This window comes from Pseudophryne corroboree, chromosome 8 (genome assembly GCF_028390025.1).
Source record: "Pseudophryne corroboree isolate aPseCor3 chromosome 8, aPseCor3.hap2, whole genome shotgun sequence".
Lineage (NCBI taxonomy): Eukaryota > Metazoa > Chordata > Amphibia > Anura > Myobatrachidae > Pseudophryne > Pseudophryne corroboree.
In genome coordinates this window covers 316,124,511-316,146,466 of record NC_086451.1, presented here as the reverse complement: position 1 = coordinate 316,146,466, position 21,956 = coordinate 316,124,511, and the positions used below count along the sequence as shown (strand labels likewise).

At 42.4% G+C, this 21,956-nt stretch overlaps 2 long non-coding RNA genes across 2 annotated transcripts in view; both read right to left on the bottom strand.

Moving 5' to 3' along the window:
- The window catches only part of LOC134949058 (uncharacterized), a 104,808-nt gene that overhangs the window by 50,453 nt on the left and 32,399 nt on the right, over positions 1-21,956 (bottom strand). The gene's annotated exons all lie outside the window — the stretch shown is intronic.
- On the bottom strand, positions 14,180-15,441 carry LOC134947747 (uncharacterized). The gene is made up of 5 exons (XR_010182742.1): positions 15,295-15,441; positions 15,147-15,203; positions 14,916-14,963; positions 14,527-14,577; positions 14,180-14,243 (listed from the first exon to the last, which is right to left on the bottom strand). It is a non-coding gene; the product is annotated as an uncharacterized LOC134947747 (long non-coding RNA).

Sequence of the window (21,956 nt, the reverse complement as noted above, 5' to 3'; positions counted from 1 at the left end):
ATCTGACAGTAAGGGGTGTTTGTGCCTGTATGTTTGTGTCAGTAAATTGTATCTTAACCAGTAATGGGTGTCTGTCATTAAGTATGTATGTGCCAATAAGTGATGTGTGTGTCCATAAGGGGTATCTTTCAGTAAGTGGTGTCTGTGTCTATTAATGTGTGTATCAGTGTTTGTCAGTAAGATGCGTCAGTGTATATGTGTCAGTAAGTCTGTGAAAGTGGTGTGTGTGTGTGTGTGTGTGTGTGTGTGTGTGTGTCAATAAGTGGTGTGTGTGTGTGTCTGTATCAGTGTGTCTGTCAGAAAGTGGTGTCTGTGTCGATAAGTGTGTCCCAGGAGCCCTCAGTTGCCGGTCTACTCTGTATTGCCCCTAACTTTTCTAATCTTTCCACATATGCTCTGTATTGCCCCATCTTTGTTCCCCTTTCCACCTACTTTGCATGATGCTCTCTGTGTTATATGTCGGTCACTGCGATGCTCCCTGTATGATATGGTGGTCACTGATGCTCTGTATTATATGGTGGTCACAAACTTTTTCTTGTTATAGTTAACTATTAAGTGGTTGAAGGTAAGCACTAGCTACTGTATGACCTCCACGGCGATAGCCACACTCATGGCACAGGCCACACACCCTATTTATACCACACTCACATCACTAGTCACACCACCACAGCGATTGTCACACCTCCTTCCAAGGCACACAATAGGCCCTTCATAAATTTCAGCTCCAGGCCCATGTGGACCTTAATCTGGCACTGAGTACACCTGACCACAATGGTCAAATGACCAAAGGAGGTAAACACCAGAGAGCATGCAATAATAAACTATGTTTCACTGTGCAACTTCCCCACACATGCAATGCCAATTACAAGCCAATCATTACATCAAAAAACATACATGAGTTTTCATAAGAGAGAGCTGTTGTGAGCAGTTTGGGGATGTCTTTTCATAGTGTAAAAAGACAGATAACATTGGTACAGGTGAGAATTCAGATGTTTTAGGTAAGCTATAGACATAAATTTGAGTAGTTGTGGATGAAGTGGAAAGGTCTTGCAGCGTTCCTATCACAGATTTAAGTTATAAGTGTATGGGTTACTCAGGCTGTAGTAGTTTGATGTGTAGAGGAATTGGACTCACATTTGTTTGAAAGCTGTCCTTTAGTGGTCCAGATTGTGGATTGATTGTTGTTCTTCTGTTTTCCTTCGGTTTAACGTCGGTGTAACGTCGAAATTATGTTTAAACTTGTAGTTATCCTTGGAATAATGAAATAGAGATAGGTATGTGTGCAGTACACTATGGGGTATATTTACTAAAATTCGTATTAGTCCCGATTTGGTGGGAGATTAAACACGAATGACATTGAATGTGTGAATTTGCAACTTTTTGAATTTATTACGCCTCATTTACTATGCTGTCGTGTTTTGATTATTTCCATTTTTCGATGTCGATGTCATTCGTGCTTTTCCAAGGTAGAATGCGGCCGATTTTGTGTTTTTGCGGCCGTGTTGTCAGGTTTTTTTTCGACTGCATCCTTTTTCGGTTACGGCAGTGTTTTCCCGTTCCCGGACGCGGTTTTTTTCTAAGTTTCGTTTTTGTCACTCGTCCGTGATTGGTTTGATTCGTGGAGGAGTGTCTGTGCTCATTACTATAAAACCGCCCCAAACCGTCCGAACCTCGTGGGTTTAGCTAGTGGAGAGGTGAGAGGAAGTTGTGTTTGGAGTTGGAGAGTTGATAGGGGTTTTTGGTGGTTTTGAGGAGGTTCTTTGCGATTGTTGAGTGCTGTACTGTGTGTGTAAGTAGTCTTGTCATACTTGTTGTGTAGTTATTTAAAAGTGTGTCTAGTTTTTTGTCTTTGTTTTTTTTTAAGTCTATTGTCATAGTTTGTGAGTGAGTGAGTGTGTGTGTGTGTGTGTGTGTGTGTGTGTGTGTGTGTGTGTGTGTGTGTTTGGTGTGTGATGTGTAGTGGTAGTGGAGGAGTGTGTTTAGTGTTTTTTTTTCTCAGTGTTATTTGTTGTTTGTCCTGAATATGTCCCAGTCAGAGGTGAGTGAGAGGGAGGAGGTGAGTGCGGTGGAGGAGGTGAGTGTGGTGGAGGAGGTGAGTGAGAGGGAGGAGGTGAGTGAGGTGGAGGAGGTTAGTGAGGAGGAGGGGGAGGTTGCTGCTGTGTCCTCGAGTGATAGTGACAGTGATGGTGCTGTGGCTCCGCAGCCACGCACCACTACAAAGACGGGCCGCAATGTCAAATTCAGCTACGCAGAGAATATGGCATTGGTGCGGGAGCTGATGAGACATCAGCTGTTTGGGCCTGATGCTGCCAAGGTTTCTTCACGCAGGAAGAGTGTTCTGTGGGGGAAGGTAGTTGCGGCAGTTAATAGTGAGGGTGTGGTGAGGAGGACCGAGGACACGTGTCGTAAGCGATTCTACGACATCAAGCGGCGTGTCAAGGCTAAGATGTCTAAGGAGACTAAATCAGCCCACCAAACAGGGGGAGGACACCCCTTCCGAGCGTCATATCGGGATTGGGAGGAGCCTGTGTGTACTCTTATTCCGCCAGAAGTGGTTGGTGCGACTCATGTCCAGGATTCGGATCACCCAAGGCAGGATGGTGAGTTGTATTTTTTTTTATAATTTGTAATTAAAACATCTGTGCTTTGTCCTTAGTTGTCTGAAATGTCTTCTAGCTAATTGTGATTGTAAGTTGGTTCATTCTTCTAATGTGTTGGTGATGTACTTTTATTCACAAATAGTTATGTTTTTGTCCTTTGTATTGTTAATTTAGCAGGTGACCTTGGCCTTTTTCTGTTTTAAAAAAAAAAAGTAAATTGTTGTGGGTGTCTTTAAATGAAGTGTGAGTCATGTGTTTTGCGTAATGTGTGTTGTTTTTTTTAATGGACTTATGGTTATTGTGTGTTGTTCTGGGTTGTCCTTTGTGTGGTTGTTGTGATTTTTCATGCAGATTTTAATTTGATGCGTATATATTTGGTGGTAGTGTTTGGTTGTTAGCAGCAAACAAATGTTAAATACAGATGTAGCCACCTTTATCTTGAGTGGCCGCGGCGGTTGTCCCGTTCGACCATACGCTGCGTACTGTGGCGTAGCGAGGCGCGCCTAGCCACAGAGAGGCTATCTAATCGCACGGAGACAGACATTTGACGTTTGGCGTTACCTTTACGTGTAATACCTGCGATCAGCCACCAGATGTCGCTTTTTACAATCACCACTGCGCATGCGTGTGGTCTCCCGTAAAATACAATACTGACATACATAATAAGGACTACTTTACTAAGGCGTCTCATTACGCTGCATACAGCAAATACTGTACTCATTACGCTGCATTATTTAATACAGTACTGTATATACAGTACGACACCGACGCAAATACAGTAGTACAGCATACAGTATATGATCCATCTACAATACTTTATGAATACTGTATGTGAGCGTCCAAGTCCCGCAGACAAAACACAGTACTGTAAAACCAGTAGTGTACACTGTCGCAAATGGATGTGTGTTACAAGTTCACTATTGCCTCTCAAGATTAGGAATTTTCTACAGTATGTTATCGTCCTAATCCCGTAGCCATTACAGCATAATCAAAACCAACGGATTTATACATTTGTCTGCGGCGAAGTGGTGAAGTGTTTCGCTTCCTATACTCAGAGTCCAGGGTTCGATTCCTTAAGTACGAATGCATGTTACTGTAGTTTTTTTCAGACACTTTATTATTTTTTTTATTCACATACTGTAAACCAGGGCATACAGTAGCTGCATGAGCGGTTCTATGCGATCGAGTCCGGTGTACCATAATGTGCAGGTTCTATGCAGGTTAAGGTACTATGCTCCGTACACAGTACACATACAATTCTGTAGCTGGGCAGACTGAATAGAAATGGCTACCACCTATGACTCCTTGCCCCACAGAGGCCCTAGGCTACGGAGCAAGTAATAGTCCAGATTGTACAGACTATGGGGCAATGCTGAAGGAGCGTCACAATCCCCTAGCTAAAATACACAGTATGCATATTATGGTACACCGGACTCGATGACATACTGTAGCACACTGGCAAAATGGCCGCCGCCCCTGAACCCTTGTGCAGGTTATGGGGCAATGCTGAAGGAGCGTCACAATCCCCTAGCCAAAATACACAGGGGAGGGATAAGCCACTGTAGGATTGCATACAGTATTACGGTACACCGGACTCAATCGCATAGCACACTGTCAAAACGACCACTACCCATGAACCCCCACCTCCTGAACCCCCACCTCGTGGCATGCAGCAGTTGGGTATGGAATGAGAAATGGCATAAGCTGTGCAGGCTACGGGGCGATGCTGAAGGAGCGTCACAATCCCCTAGCCAAAATACACAGAGATACTGTAAGCGAGGTCTATGCACATTACAGTACTGTACGTTACACCGGGCTCGGTCGCATAGCAAACTGACAAAACACAAGTTTTACAGTACATACAGTAAAGCAGGCCAAAGCTGCAGGAGAGTTTCTACTGTAAAGGTTCTATGCACCGTACGGTAATGTACACATACCTGTACAATTCTATAGCAGGGCAGACTCAATTGAAATGGCTACCGCCTGTGACTCCTACAGTAGCTCCTAGGAGGCACTCAGCTATGGAGCAAATAACAGCACAGATTTTGCAGGCTACGGGGCAATGCTGAAGGAGCGTCACAATCCCCTAGCTACAATACACAGGGGTGATAGAGATAATCGAGTGGCTGGAGGGGGGTCCCCTTGATTTAAGTGGCCCCCACTCCTCCAGGGTACTCCGGCCAGGTGTGACTAGTTGGGTATTTAATTCCATGGCCGCAGGGACCGGTATAAAAGTCTCCCCCGGCTGTGCATTATCTGTCCAGCTAGTGGAGCCCAGTGCTGATTCAAAAAATATGGGGAACCCCTACGCTTTTTTTGTCCCCCTTATTTTTTGCACCAGGACCAGGCGCAGAGCCCGGTGCTGGTTCTAAAAAGATGGGGGATCCCGTGTCCATTTTTTCCGTATTCCTTCCGGAATTCGACTGCAATTGCATATACAGTACTGTACCCCTTAATGTCACTGCTTACAGTATACAGTATTTAGACATGAGCTTGTGTACAGTATCTGTCATGAGGTGCTTTTTTCACTGACACTATAACTTTTTTCTATTGTGATATACTGTACAGAGGCGGCAAACTAGCCAAACGGGAATAATCAGCTTCTGCAGAATAAAATGAGATGCTACAGTACATGCCTATATTCTGTGAGTGACTGCGGCTCTATGAAATTAAATCAGAAAATTTAAATATGAAATGCATTACTAATGTGTGGCATTACTGTACTGTATGTGTATAAGGTGTACTACAATATTTTCTGGTGTAACATAAGGAAAGGGCACTACTGCATGGTCTAATGCAGTGGTTCTCAAACTTGGTCCTCAGGACCCCACACAGTGCATGTTTTGCAGGTAAACCAGCAAGTGCACAGATGTATTCATTACTAACTGACACATTTTAGAAGGTCCATACAGTAGGTGGAGCTAATTTTTTCACTTGTGATTCTGTGAGACCTGCAAAACCTGCACTGTGTGGGGTCCTGAGGACTGAGTTTGAGAACCTGTGGTCTAATGTAAATAAAGATGAATGTGGTGGGGTGTAATGTGAATAAGGGGCATTACTGTTAGGAGTAATGTGGTACTATGATATGATGTCATGAGAATAAGAGACACCACTGCATGATATAATGTGAATAAAGTTGCAGTACTGTGTTGTGTCATTTCATCTTCGGGTATTATTGTGTTACCATGCCCCTTCCCAGCAAGAACATACTGTACACTGTTTTGGGCTGGCACTAAATGTGCACATTGTTCTTATTTAGATTATAGGGGGTAGGAGCGCCAAAATGGGTGATGGTGCTGGGAAAGGGGTGCAGGGTTAGAGGCGGAACTACGTAGCATCTGTGCAAGAGGGCATCAGCCAAAATCTAGCCTAGGGCATCATGTTGGTCAGGTTTGGCTCTGATAATACTGTATACTGTACTCTTACTGTACTTTGCATTCAATACAGATACTGTTTGCACACAGGTTTTACATGAATCATTGGCAATGCTGCAGGAGTGTCTCATTAGGCAATCTAAAATATACCACGACTATGGGTGGGGATACAGTAGGGAAGTTCTGTCACCATAAGCTGTCTGCTGTGTATAGCATATTTCCATCTGAGATGCATTTGTGTGTTTGTAATAAGAAAAAAACATTTTACTGTACATTTAGTGGATACAGTATTTCTCCCCCATAATGACGTATCATACTGTACAGGTACCCTCATGTACTGTACCGTACCATACTGTAAAATTGAATATTTATTGGAAAAACATCAATATTAATGTAAAAATAAAGTATTACAACATCCGATTCCATGTACTGCACTGATCAAAATGTACAGTACTCTTATTCAGGACTTATAAAACTGAAAATAACTGTTCATACAGTACACATCAATAACATTACTACTGTATAATATTCTACATTAGTTTATGCAATAATCAGACAAAGGCAATTTTATCATTTTTTTTAATAATGCACCAATTTAAAATTTTAAACAGAAAATACAGAACTACATATTTGTGGCTTGACCATTTCTTTCAACTACAACAGGTAATACTTTATACAGGTGATTTATATAATTATTACAATGTTCAGGTGTGAGTACTTCTAGCCAAAATTTCTTTATCCCATCCACCAGTTGCTGTTTTGTTGTTGGCTTTGCAACACTCCTAACGTACCTCTTCAATTGAGCCCACACTAATTCGATTGGGTTCATGTCTGGTGATCTATATAAAAATAAAAAAAAAAGCGTATAGAAAAAATTAATTACATTACAGTAAATAGAGAAAATTAAACATACAATATTGTACTGTTTATTAAACAAAAATTTTTTTTACAGTACTAGAGTGCTATCCAAAATTTTACTTGTACACTGTTGAAAGAATACTCACTCTGGTGGTGTGCGTTCCCAATTCATACCTTTCTCTTCCATAAATTTGGCTGAGGCGGAGTGTTTAGGATCATTGTCTTGGAATATCCTATGGTGAGTTGGGTAATATTTATTCACAAATGGCACCATACATTTCTCTACTATTGTTTCTTGGAAATATTTCTTATCCATGATTCCTACAGAAATCTAAAAATGTTGTTCATTAATAAGCAACTCCTTTTATTGTGCAGTTACACGTACTCTACAGTACAACATGTATTTTTACAGAACACAGGCACAGAATAAAGTATAGTACTGTACCTTCGAAAAATAATAGGGGACCAGCTCCTAATCGTGATATGCCTCCCCATACATGGACTTTCAATGGATGCTTTGGGCGTGGTTTTAAAGAGATATGGTTACGTTTCCTGAATGACATTCTGGAGAACCGCTCAAGGGCAACAGACGATTCATCTGTGAAAATGACATCATCAAATGTTTCACCACTCTCAATCCATCGCCGTGCCTGTTCCACTCTCTTTTCTTTATTCACATCTCTTATCATTGGAGATATCCTGTGAAGAGCCAAAAATAATGAAATCAGATACAGTTATGAAATTACAGATTTACAGATTACTGTATATACAGTAGACTGTATGTGCAGTATACTGTATTATATACCTACTGTATACATTAAACTGTACATACAGTACATTAAGTTACATACAGAGTAATATATATATACATACTGTACATACACACAAACACACACACACAGTATACAGTATGTAATCATCACAATAAGCCGGCAATGCTTCATTGCTGTCTCTGAGTGCCTATACAGTAGGTATCTCTTTTGGGATAGAATATATACAGTATATACACACACACATACTGTATATAGTATAAAGTACACACTCTGTATAATGATTTATGGCATTATTATATCACGTATCAAGGGATTATTAACAGTGCATTTACTGTATGGTTTATACTGCTTTCAGTATTTTACCTTGTTGCGCCAAAGGTCCATCCCATTTTCCGTCGCATCCTTCTGATGCTGGTGGCCGATATGTCCAGGTCATACTTGGAATGGAGAATTCGTTTTATTTGCAGAGCAGTACGCTCATCATCCTCACGAGTTAGTTCCTCCACAATTTGTTGCACTCTCCTACAGTACAATACAGTATGAAAAATATGAATTCATGAACAGCACAATCACAGTTACAATTGATGAAGTTTTTATTTTATTTCAAAAAAATTGTTTATGGTATAAAGCAAGTCATTTAAACATTACAGTAGTGTACAGTACGTACCATGTGCATTTTGTAGGAAATACAAATCTGGGCGTTGTTCTCTCGAATGCATGATAGCGCACCGTTTCTAAAGTGACTATAATGCCACTTTCCTTGAGCCATGCATGGATCTCTTTGATGGTTTTATTTTCTTTTTTCATGTTGGCGATTATCTTGCTCATCGTTTTGTTGATAGTTACTGGCATGTTGTCCAACTATAATTCCTGTATGGAGAGAAAACATTTGTGAATACTGTAGTCTAAAATTTACACATCTGAAAATGCATAAGAGTTTTATGATAGAAGTTAATACTGTACATGTTTACTATCCAGTACCTGATGTTCAAATTTAAGTATTGTATACTGTACAGTACTGAAAATACAACTTCAGTGTTATGGACTGCAATTAGTTTCCTGTATGAAACAGATACAGTACAGTAAATAACCCTCCTTGGAAGTGCATGGGCCCTGTGAGACTTACAGTAGTGTACAGCATAAGGGTCGACTGACATGATGTACAAGCATTACATACAGTACATGTCAGTACTGTATGTAAATTCTTCAATTATTGCCTAACAACAATGCTGCTTACTGTATATTAAATACTGTAGGCCTAGAAATGTGCATCTCAATATAGTAGTTAAAAACACAGGGGCCTATGTGGATAAGCGAGTTCTATGCACACTAAAAATGGCCACCGACCGTGAACCCCCAGCACGTGGCAGCGCTCGTATATGTAGTGAGATACAGTATGGCATACATTTCACAGTTCAGGGGGCAATGCTGAAGGAGCGTCACAATCCCCTAGCTCAATTACATTGGGATAAGCGAGGTCTATGCACATTACGGTATACCGAGCTGGATCGCTTAGCAACCTGACAAAATGGCCGCCGACCGTGAACTCCCAGCACGTGGCAGCGCTCGGATATGTAGTGAGATACAATATGGCATACATTTCACAGTTCAGGGGGCAATGCTGAAGGAGCGTCACAATCCCCTAGCTCAATTACATTGGGATAAGCGAGGTCTATGCACATTACGGTATACCGAGCTGGATCGCTTAGCAACCTGACAACATGGCCGCCGACCGTGAACTCCCAGCACGTGGCAGCGCTCGGATATGTAGTGAGATACAATATGGCATACATTTCACAGTTCAGGGGGCAATGCTGAAGGAGCGTCACAATCCCCTAGCTCAATTACATTGGGATAAGCGAGGTCTATGCACATTACGGTATACCGAGCTGGATCGCTTAGCAACCTGACAAAATGGCCGCCGACCGTGAACTCCCAGCACGTGGCAGCGCTCGGATATGGAGTGAGAGATGGTATACATTTTAAAATACACCGGGATAAGTTGTATAGGCCATGGAGCAATGCACAGGGACATTCATCATTTACGTACAGTATATAAATAATTGTAAACCGTAAATGAAAGAATTACCGGTCAAATACTGTATGACGAAACTGTGTCAATGAGCTGGAACAGTATGGCCTGTGAAGAAGTTTTCGAAGGCAGAAACGGAGAGCAAATTATCAGGAGATTTCTGAAAGGTCGGAGAAGATCCACACAGCAAGTCTGCTTACGAGGAAACAGCTTTGCAAAGTGGGTAGCGGGGCGGTGACTGAGATGGGAATTCAATTAAGAGTGGTATACTGTATGTAAAACAACTTGGTTAGGCATCTTGCATTTCATATTTTAATAAAAACCACAGGAAACTTCTATTTTTAAAAGTTTATTGAAGAAAAAAAAGGTGTTTTTTTTTAAATAAAGTTTGAAAGTTAATTAAAACAAAAAAGTAGTTTGTTCTTCGTTACATTCTTTTCTTGTGTATATAGATATCTGTGGGGAAAAAAAAAAAAGTATTAAAGTAAAGACACTCATGTTCATTTGTTTTCCAAGAAAATTTGTGGAACCACACAGCCCAGCAATAAGTCATGCTGGGCTGTGTGGTTCCACAAAAGGCATGCGGTCCAAAGTGAAATAGTGGTGTCAGTGGTCAGCACTTTGACACGCTAACATTTGTGGAACCACACAGCCCAGCAATAAGTCATGCTGGGCTGTGTGGTTCCACAAAAGGCATGCGGTCCAAAGTGAAATAGTGGTGTCAGTGGTCAGCACTTTGACACGCTAACATTTGTGGAACCACACAGCCCAGCAATAAGTCATGCTGGGCTGTGTGGTTCCACAAAAGGCATGCGGTCCAAAGTGAAATAGTGGTGTCAGTGGTCAGCACTTTGACACACTAACATTTGTGGAACCACACAGCAATGCCTGACACACATAAAATGCCTGACACACACAAAATGCCTGACACACACAAAATGCCTGACACACACATGCTGGAGGGAAAACACATGTTTGCCAAACAGTCGACAGCACATGTCGGCCAGATGGCCGACCAAACTTGCTCCAAATCACCCCAAACTGGACAGAAAGCACGCCAGCACACTCAGGAGGTACACCACAGCTAAATTACGAGAGAATTTCATTACAAACAGCCAGATCTTGCAGATTATCTGCCAGATAATTGTATGGTGTACAGTATGCCTATCTTATACAGTAGAAAAAGATACTATACAATGGAGTACAATAACAAACATTTATTAAAAAAAAAAAAAAAATTTAAAATGATCTTAACAACAAATTAAAAAAGTGGTCCACTAAGAGGTGGACCACCACCCGCAGGAGCAGAACGGCACGCTGCAACTGTTCTGTGGGAAAAAAAGGACAGTATTACAAAACAAATACTGAATACTTTACAGTGTAGTAATGGCAATACAGTACTTTACTCTATATTAGACAATCTTGTTATTTACAATGTACAGTACTGTATTGTCAGTACAGTAAATCAAACACTACTGTATGCTGTCGAGGTAATTTAAACATTGCTTTAGTTTACCTCTTGTATAAGTGGGCTGCTGCCTGCCCGCTTCTGGGCCAGCCCACCTATCTTGCCCCTGTCTGGGGCCCCCATAAATCATTGGCACTATATTGGAGAAAAAAAAACATTTAGTCACATTCAAATACTATACAATTATTACTGTATACTGTAGGTACAGTATTATACTGTATTGCTGGTATTCAAAATATAAAGTACTGTACAAGAGTTTAGCTTCAATAGGTCATAAACAAATTGTCAAAGGAATAAAACACCACAGTACAAATACTGTAGACATTTACTGTATGTATTAGCAGTCATGACATTTCATGACCGCTTCAGAAAAAAGAGGGTTACAGTACTGTAGGTGGTGTTGTAGGGAGTACTATCAATAATAGTGGACTGTACTCAGAGCCAGCCATAAATATTATGATTCCCTAGTCAAGTTTTTGGATGCTGCCCCCTTGCACAGACGCTATTTCCGCCTCTGATCCTGTACCCCTTTCCCAGCACCATCACCCCTCAACCATAGCAGTCCTCATTTTGGTGCTCCTCCAACCTACAGTACTGTATGTTTAAAATAGCAACAGTGTGCACATTCGGTGTGCATCCCAAAACGGTGCATGTTCTTGCTGGGAAGGGGCATGGACACACAGTAATTCCCCAATCTGAAATGACGCCACACAGTACTGCAACTTTATTCACAACATATCATGCAATAGTGTCTCTTATTCTCGTTATGCTTGCTTCGCTCGCCATGCGGTGGGCACGGTGCCTCGCTACGCTCTGCACACTATTATATCAGTAGTCAGGAAAGGCAGCATGCATTTGTGGAGTGAAGAGGGTGAAAAAAGAGAGAAAGTACAGTATGTACTGTAAGGTTATGTCAGAGGGTGTGAAGATGATCAGCTCAGTGTTATACATGTTACAGTAAGTTAGAATACAGTACAGTGCATTATGTATTTATATTTTATTACCAGGTGTCTCCTCCACTGGTTGGCGACGGACTGTAAAAAGATAAAATACAGTTAGTCATATCAGTTTGACTTAAAATAATGTTGGAGAAAAAAAATACTGTAATTACAGTACCAACTATTGCTACTGTACAGTATATTTACCAAAAATGTATTCTGGCTCGTCGTCTGTGGGTAAAAGAGAAGAATATTATAAGATACAGTATACAGTAAAAAGTATAGTAATAGTACACTAGTGTCCAGGCCCAGTGTCAGGTGGGTAAAAAAAGGTATGCTTGTGACAGGCATGGTGATTCCAAGGGACCCCACCGAGACCATCAGAAAATTTGTGAGTGACCCGTATGCCGGTGATTATGACTAGAATAAGGTAGCAACTCTTTTTTCTTTTGAATTATGTATACTGTACAGTACTGTATGTGCATATTGTACAGTACACTTAAAATATTTAGCAGTTACTGTAGTGGTAATTTTTGGGATGACAGTATTAGCATACTGTAAGCATCCAACTGAGGCCCCCAAACAGATGCCGCCACTAGGTACAGTACGTGCCTCTCGTGCCTAATGGGAAATTCATCACTGACAGTATCTAGAGAGATGAATGGAGAGACAGTGACAAGGGGTGAGAGAGAGAGAGAGAGAGAGAGAGAGAGAAATTGAGTAAGATGGGTGTTTTTTTTAGAACAGGATGTTGTCCATACAGTAGCAACCAATCAAATATTACCTACTGTACTGTATTATCGTCTGTAAGTGTAACTAGATACTGTAAATGTTAATGTGGGATGTGATCGGTTGCTACTGTATGGGCAATATCACCAGTTCAAACAAAAACAATTTTCATCCGATTTCTACGCATTTGCCAGAAAAATCTGATGAAAAGTGCTACTCTGATGGCATCAGATCAATGTCAGTAATAATTCTTACCACTAAATGCAGCAGCATCATCATCATCATCATCCTCCTCCATGGCCTGTTCCAGTGTAGGGCCTGTGAAAAAAAACATTAATGTGAAAAAAAAAAAGGTTCATTCCAGGAAATACACATACCCTCCAACATGACCCGCCCCACTAGGTACAAAATGCTCTGGTTCTGGACTTCCCTCTTAATTTATTATTGCCATCACCTGTGAAGAAACAGCTTTCTTATCATATAACTAGTTCAACACAGGTGATGGAAATCATAAATTAAGAGGGAAGTCTAGAAACAGAGCAGTGCGGCGGGTCATGTTGGAGGGTCTGCATACAGAAACATAGAATTTGATGACAAATACTGTAAGAACCACTTTGGCCATCTAATCTGCCTCTTTTTTTTAACCTTTTTTTTACATCAAACCTTATTTGATCCTTATTTCTTTGTAAGGATATCCTTATGTATGTCTCTTCCATGCATGTTTAAATACTGTAGCTCTACTGTTTTAGGCTCTATCACCTCTGATGGGAGGCTATTCCACTTGTCCACTGCACTTTCTGTGAAGTAATTTTTCTTAAAATTCCCCCTGAACCTCGCCCCCCTCCAGTCTCCGTGCACATCCTCGTGTCCTATTGTGTTTGCTTTTGGATTCGGACTTGTTTTGGATCCTGGTGCTTTTTTTCAAAAACCTCTCAAAAACAGCTTAAATCGTAGAATTTGGGGGTATTTTTGATCCTACTGTATAGTGTTATTAACCTCAATGACCATAATTTCCACTCATTTCCAGTCTATTCTGAACACCTCACAATATTATTTGTAGTCCTAAAATTTTCACCGAGGTCACTGGATGACTAAGCTAAGCGACCCAAGTGGCCGGCACAAACACCTGGCCCATTTAGGAGTGGCAGTGCAGTGGCAGACAGGATGTCACTTATAACAATTTTCCCCAAACATCACATGATGCAAAGATAAATAAATAAAAAAAGAGGTGCAAGATGGAATTGTGATTGGGCCCTCCCAACCACCCTTATGTTATATAAACAGGGTCTGCCACACGACTGTGGCTGAAATGACTGGTTGGTTTGGGCCCCCACCAAAAAAAGAAGCAATCAATCTCTCCTTGCTCAAACTGGCTCTACAGAGGCAAGATGTACCGGACTGGACTTACTTAATGGGTGCAGTGAGGTGATGGACATAGAGTCCTCCGCCACCGCCTGTGACAGTGTAGGGCCTGTGAAAGCAAAAATTCCATGAAATATACTTTTGTATTCTGTGTTGAATACAGTAAAGCAAAAATTCAGTCAGGAATTGGAGGAGGAGAGTAGATTTCGCACACAGAGACGAGAATGTCGAGGCCAGAATCAGGGGGTAGTGGAGGAGGGTTAGGATACCGTACCTCACCCTGTTGGGATTGCTGCAATCAGGATGCATCAGGATCACCCTGCTGGTCATGCAAACCCAACCCATTGGTTTAACACAATGTACAGTACAGTACAATACTTTAGTTTACTTACCAAGTTGGGGAGAGGGCTTTTTCTCCCCTTCCTCATCACTGTCAATAATTACTGAGTGGAAAATAAAAAAATATTATAAACAAAATACAGTAGAGTACAGTTACTACAAAATTGCACAGTAGTACAGTGCTACAGGAGGCAGAGATATATTCATAATACAGTAGGAGCAGAATGACTGTCCAGTGGTAGGGGACATACAGTACTGTACTGTGCCTGTATTTAACTCGTGTTGGAGGAGAGGCGATTTCGCACACAGAGGCGAAAAGGGGTCTTCACAGTGAGGGAAATACTGTACAGTACATGTTTGGAATTCCCTGCCTGAAAAGTAATAAAAGTGGACTTGGTCAATACTTTTAAGAATGGGATTGAGAAAATCCTACTGTACTTACTATACTGTGGCGGCTCCTCCGACGACTCAGAGTCCACGTAAGTGACATCTGTGTTGAATATAAAAAAAACAAAAAGAAAAGTCAATGGGATTTCTGCAATCAGGATACCGCTGTCGGTCACTTGACTGCTGGAATCCTGACCACTGGTCACGCAAACCCAAGCCATTGGTACTGTTAATAAATCAATGAATGTAGAATGTAGAGTACTGTACAGTAGATTACAATTCTTACCAGGCTGGCCTGAAGGCTCCCCCATTTCCTCCTCCTCGGTATCAATAACGAGGCGGTCTGTGTGTACAAGATAACAAGTATTGTAAAATAAAAAAATTACAGTAATACTGTAGGAAACTAGTGTGTCTGTAACAAAAATAATGATTACCACTTCCAGAGCTCTGCTGGTCAGACGGTGTTGGTGGTGGTGGTGGTGGTGGTGGTACTGTGAGAAAAAACAACAGTGCTGTAAGTGAAGCTGTCAATTTGTAACATGTACTATACAGTATCCAGGACACATGTACAGTAGTGTAACAACGATGACAGTCACACCAGAATTCTCGTTACACAATACCTGGCAGCGCAGCAGGTGGTGGTGGTGGTGGTGGTGGTGTTGTTGGTACTGTGGGAAAAAAAATAACAGTACTGTAAGTGAAGCTGTCAATTGGAAACATGTACTGTACAGTATCCAGGACACATGTACAGTAGTGTAACGATGACAGTCACACCAGAATTCTCGTTACACAATACCTGGCAGCGCAGCAGGTGGTGGTGGTGGTGGTGTTGTTGGTACTGTGGGAAAAAAAATAACAGTACTGTAAGTGAAGCTGTCAATTTGAAACATGTACTGTACAGTATCCAGGACACATGTACAGTAGTGTAACAACGATGACAGTAGCACCAGAATTCTCGTTACACAATACCTGGCAGCGCAGCAGGTGGTGGTGGTGGTGGTGGTGGTGGTGGTGTTGGTACTGTGGGAAAAAAAATAACAGTACTGTAAGTGAAGCTGTCAATTGGAAACATGTACTGTACAGTATCCAGGACACATGTACAGTAGTGTAACGATGACAGTCACACCAGAATTCTCGTTACACAATACCTGGCAGCGCAGCAGGTGGTGGTGGTGGTGGTGGTGGTGTTGTTGGTACTGTGGGAAAAAAAATAACAGTACTGTAAGTGAAGCTGTCAATTGGAAACATGTACTGTACAGTATCCAGGACACATGTACAGTAGTGTAACGATGACAGTCACACCAGAATTCTCGTTACACAATACCTGGCAGCGCAGCAGGTGGTGGTGGTGGTGGTGTTGTTGGTACTGTGGGAAAAAAAATAACAGTACTGTAAGTGAAGCTGTCAATTTGAAACATGTACTGTACAGTATCCAGGACACATGTACAGTAGTGTAACAACGATGACAGTAGCACCAGAATTCTCGTTACACAATACCTGGCAGCGCAGCAGGTGGTGGTGGTGGTGGTGGTGGTGGTGGTGTTGGTACTGTGGGAAAAAAAATAACAGTACTGTAAGTGAAGCTGTCAATTGGAAACATGTACTGTACAGTATCCAGGACACATGTACAGTAGTGTAACGATGACAGTCACACCAGAATTCTCGTTACACAATACCTGGCAGCGCAGCAGGTGGTGGTGGTGGTGGTGTTGTTGGTACTGTGGGAAAAAAAATAACAGTACTGTAAGTGAAGCTGTCAATTTGAAAAATGTACTGTACAGTATCCAGGACACATGTACAGTAGTGTAACAACGATGACAGTAGCACCAGAATTCTCGTTACACAATACCTGGCAGCGCAGCAGGTGGTGGTGGTGGTGGTGGTGGTGGTGGTGGTGGTGGTGGTGGTACTGTGGGAAAAAAAATAACAGTACTGTAAGTGAAGCTGTCAATTTGAAACATGTACTGTACAGTATCCAGGACCAAAAAGGGGTCCGGCCAATAAACAATCTGCATCAGAGAAGCAAGATACAGTATGCTTAAAGTATACAGTACTATATACTAGATCGCCAACAAACGTAAATTAACAAACAACTATCACTGGAATTTACCATCCTCATCCCGTAGCGAAGCACAGGTATTCAGCTATCTACAATGTTATTTATACTTTGTGTTTAATATTTACATTTAGTTTTGTAAACAGACATTCTTAACATTAACGGATTGCAGCGAGTTATCTGTGATGGTCAGGACAGGGGGTTGGGACTATAGAAATCACTATGTACTGTACACTACTGTATTTGACAATACTTACCAGCTTGGCGGCGCCTGTCCCGCCTCCTGTGACGTCGTGCTACCAGCCCTGTAAAAATATATATACAGTATAATGGCAGCATACTGTACAGCCAATGAAATTCAACATTGACAGCATCTTTATGACATCACAATAAATGGAATTGTTCATTCTAGTACCCTGCACCTAATCACTCAGGAGGGCATAGTGTACTGTACTGTCTTCAAAACTTAAGGGGCACATTTCTAAATGTGACATACAGTACACTTACAGTATCGCTACAGTACAGTAGGTCCAGGGTATTAGACAGAACACTACCTTTATAGACATTGTAACACACATAAGCATTGCCCTTATAAACATTATGACACACATCAGCATGCAGCCCTCCCACCCTTAACCATCTCAGTACTGTTCATTACATTACAAATTGATTTCATGACAGATGATGCAGTACTCACCTGAATTCATCTTATTCACGTCATGTCACAGTAGTGCAGTTTATTCACGTCACAGTACTGTCCTTGATTCACGTTGTGTCACACAGTAGAGCACCGTATTCACGTCACAGTACTGTCCTTGATTCACGTTGTGTCACACAGTAGAGCACCGTATTCACGTCACAGTACTGTCCTTGATTCACGTTGTGTCACACAGTAGAGCACCGTATTCACGTCACAGTACTGTCCTTGATTCACGTTGTGTCACACAGTAGAGCACCTTATTCACGTTACTGTACTGTACGTCACAGTAGTGCAGTAGTATATCCACATTACGTCACAAAGTAGAGATCTGCCAGTCATGAACCTTATGCAAGAGTAATGCACGTCAGAACACATTAGGCCACTGTAACATCCCTTAGAATAATTTCTGCCAAAGTAACATCCCTTAGAACACTGTACTATCTGAAACACAAATTTCGGCACACTGCACGACACACTGCAATTAAACCACACAATGCACTGCACGACTGCATAGTGTATGCACTGCGTGATATGACAAACTGCACATTTCCCTGCAAAATATGATACAATGTACACTACACAAAAAACTGCAATTACCACATGTGTATACAGTACACTGCACGACAGTGCTGGCCCTAGCCAGGTACAGATACAGCCACAGTCACGCAAAATATAGGCATGCCGCATATCATTTTAATCAGCAGAAGCTGCTGGTGCCCCTAAGCATAGCAAATGCCCTAGGCATTTGCCTACTGTAGTTTGCCTATGCCTAAGGCCGGCTCTGCTGCACGATGTGATTCACTATGTATTACACTCACTGCACAATACCATATACTGAATGTACACTGCATGACACGCTGCAATTACGCAGCACGATACACTGTGATACATTGCATATACTGTACACTGCATGATACTGTACACTGCACAATCGTAGACCACCTGGATTGTAAAGAACTACTGTATATACACAAGTTTAAAAAAATAACAATTGTTTTTGTAAAACGCATGTCGATCTTTTTCCATGTCAACTTAACGACCATGTCAACCTACAGTAACTGGTGTCAACCAATTTCAAAAGCCGCACCATCTAGGTCGACGCAAAAAAACAAATTGACCTTTTGACCCGGGTTAATGTTTGGTCCTTGTTTAACCATTTGTTTACCACAAATACTGTACAGTGCTGTATAGACCGGATACCTGCTGCTACAGCAGCCCCTGCTATAATGTACTGTACCTGTAACTACAGTAACTTAAAGTACAGTAATCTACAGTAATGTACTGTACTTACAATCCCTTATGGCCTGCAGGCGTCGTGGGGTCCTCCTCACGAGGTCGCTCCATCTCCTCTGGAGAGACCTCACCGTTCTCCTCCGGTTGTAGGTCTGGAGGATAGCCCTACTTGCCCTCCTATATGCTCTAACTTTCTCCTCGTTGCTGGCGAGAGTTCTGTCCCGCCAGCGAACGAGGAGACGCAGCTCACCCAGAGCATAGGGACGGTCACGTACAGCAGCCATGCTTATGCTCAATGAGCGATCCAGACGTCGTGCGTCTCAGACGTCGTGCGTCTCAGACGTCGTGCGTTCCAGGCATTCAACGTACAGTACTGTAGTTACTGTACTTTGTGACAGTTTCCCTTAGTTTTAAATATGCCCTTTCTTTGACCACAGTATTTTCCACTGTCTTGCCCTACGCCCTTCCCTCCTGGGAGCCTTCACAGGTCTTATGCTATACACAAATACCGAAGATGCACAGTCCGTCAGAATACACTCATTTCATTCACGCTGTTTGGGTGCATTTAGCGTAAAGAATCGCTCCTGCAGATGTACTTTGATTTATGTGAAACCTGTGTGCATCCTTCCATTGACTGTCTTACAATGTAAATAAAATAATACAGTGCATTATTACAGAAAAAAAAAAAAAAGAAAGAAAGCACATCATGTCTCGAACCCTGGACCCCCAGTGAGGGAGGTGGGAGCCTTCACCCCTAGCCCACGATGCCTCATGAGAGATTTCTAATTTCATGTGTGAAAGTACTGCAAACAGCGCCCGGCCCTCGCCCCATTGCTGTTGGTTTATGCCTTAGAGGACTCGGACGCTCGCATTTGTAAAGCACGGTGTTTTCCTCCGCCTCCTGCTAGCCTGTTGCCCTTCCCCCATGGGAGCCTGCACAGATCATGCAGTAGACAGGGAGGGAATGCAGGTCATGTGCAATACACAAACGCCCACTGTAGTACTATTTTGCTCACTTACAGTACCGTACTGTAGGTTGCATTTAGCGTAAAGAATCGCTCCTGCAGATGTACTTTGATTTATGTGAAACCTGTGTGCATCCTTCCATTGGATGTACTGTATTGGAGAGAAAAAAAAAAATGTTAAAGTGAATGTCACGGGAACACATTAAAAATAAGGTTGGCACTTCCTTCCCATTGGTGTTGGTTTACAGTATGCCGTAGTGTACTCGGACGCTCATGTACTGTAATTGCATTTCAAAGGCACAGTATTTTCCATCGTCTCCCCCCTACCCCCATCGCCCTTCCCCCCTGGGGGCCTGCACAGGGAGGAAATTCAGGTCCTGTGCAATGCACAAACGCTGAAGATCTACAGTACTGTTTTGCTTAGTTGGTAGCGTCAGAATACACTCATTTCATTCACGCTGTTTGGGTGCATTTAGCGTAAAGAATCGCTCCTGCAGATGTACTTTGATTTATGTGAAACCTGTGTGCATCCTTCCATTGACTGTCTTACAATGTAAATAAAATAATACAGTGCATTATTACAGAAAAAAAAAAAAAAAGAAAGAAAGCACATCATGTCTCGAACCCTGGACCCCCAGTGAGGGAGGTGGGAGCCTTCACCCCTAGCCCACGATGCCTCATGAGAGATTTCTAATTTCATGTGTGAAAGTACTGCAAACAGCGCCCGGCCCTCGCCCCATTGCTGTTGGTTTATGCCTTAGAGGACTCGGACGCTCGCATTTGTAAAGCACGGTGTTTTCCTCCGCCTCCTGCTAGCCTGTTGCCCTTCCCCCATGGGAGCCTGCACAGATCATGCAGTAGACAGGGAGGGAATGCAGGTCATGTGCAATACACAAACGCCCACTGTAGTACTATTTTGCTCACTTACAGTACCGTACTGTAGGTTGCATTTAGCGTAAAGAATCGCTCCTGCAGATGTACTTTGATTTATGTGAAACCTGTGTGCATCCTTCCATTGGATGTACTGTATTGGAGAGAAAAAAAAAATGTTAAAGTGAATGTCACGGGAACACATTAAAAATAAGGTTGGCACTTCCTTCCCATTGGTGTTGGTTTACAGTATGCCGTAGTGTACTCGGACGCTCATGTACTGTAATTGCATTTCAAAGGCACAGTATTTTCCATCGTCTCCCCCCTACCCCCATCGCCCTTCCCCCCTGGGGGCCTGCACAGGGAGGAAATTCAGGTCCTGTGCAATGCACAAACGCTGAAGATCTACAGTACTGTTTTGCTTAGTTGGTAGCGTCAGAATACACTCATTTCATTCACGCTGTTTGGGTGCATTTAGCGTAAAGAATCGCTCCTGCAGATGTACTTTGATTTATGTGAAACCTGTGTGCATCCTTCCATTGACTGTCTTACAATGTAAATAAAATAATACAGTGCATTATTACAGAAAAAAAAAAAAAAAAGAAAGAAAGCACATCATGTCTCGAACCCTGGACCCCCAGTGAGGGAGGTGGGAGCCTTCACCCCTAGCCCACGATGCCTCATGAGAGATTTCTAATTTCATGTGTGAAAGTACTGCAAACAGCGCCCGGCCCTCGCCCCATTGCTGTTGGTTTATGCCTTAGAGGACTCGGACGCTCGCATTTGTAAAGCACGGTGTTTTCCTCCGCCTCCTGCTAGCCTGTTGCCCTTCCCCCATGGGAGCCTGCACAGATCATGCAGTAGACAGGGAGGGAATGCAGGTCATGTGCAATACACAAACGCCCACTGTAGTACTATTTTGCTCACTTACAGTACCGTACTGTAGGTTGCATTTAGCGTAAAGAATCGCTCCTGCAGATGTACTTTGATTTATGTGAAACCTGTGTGCATCCTTCCATTGGATGTACTGTATTGGAGAGAAAAAAAAAAATGTTAAAGTGAATGTCACGGGAACACATTAAAAATAAGGTTGGCACTTCCTTCCCATTGGTGTTGGTTTACAGTATGCCGTAGTGTACTCGGACGCTCATGTACTGTAATTGCATTTCAAAGGCACAGTATTTTCCATCGTCTCCCCCCTACCCCCATCGCCCTTCCCCCCTGGGGGCCTGCACAGGGAGGAAATTCAGGTCCTGTGCAATGCACAAACGC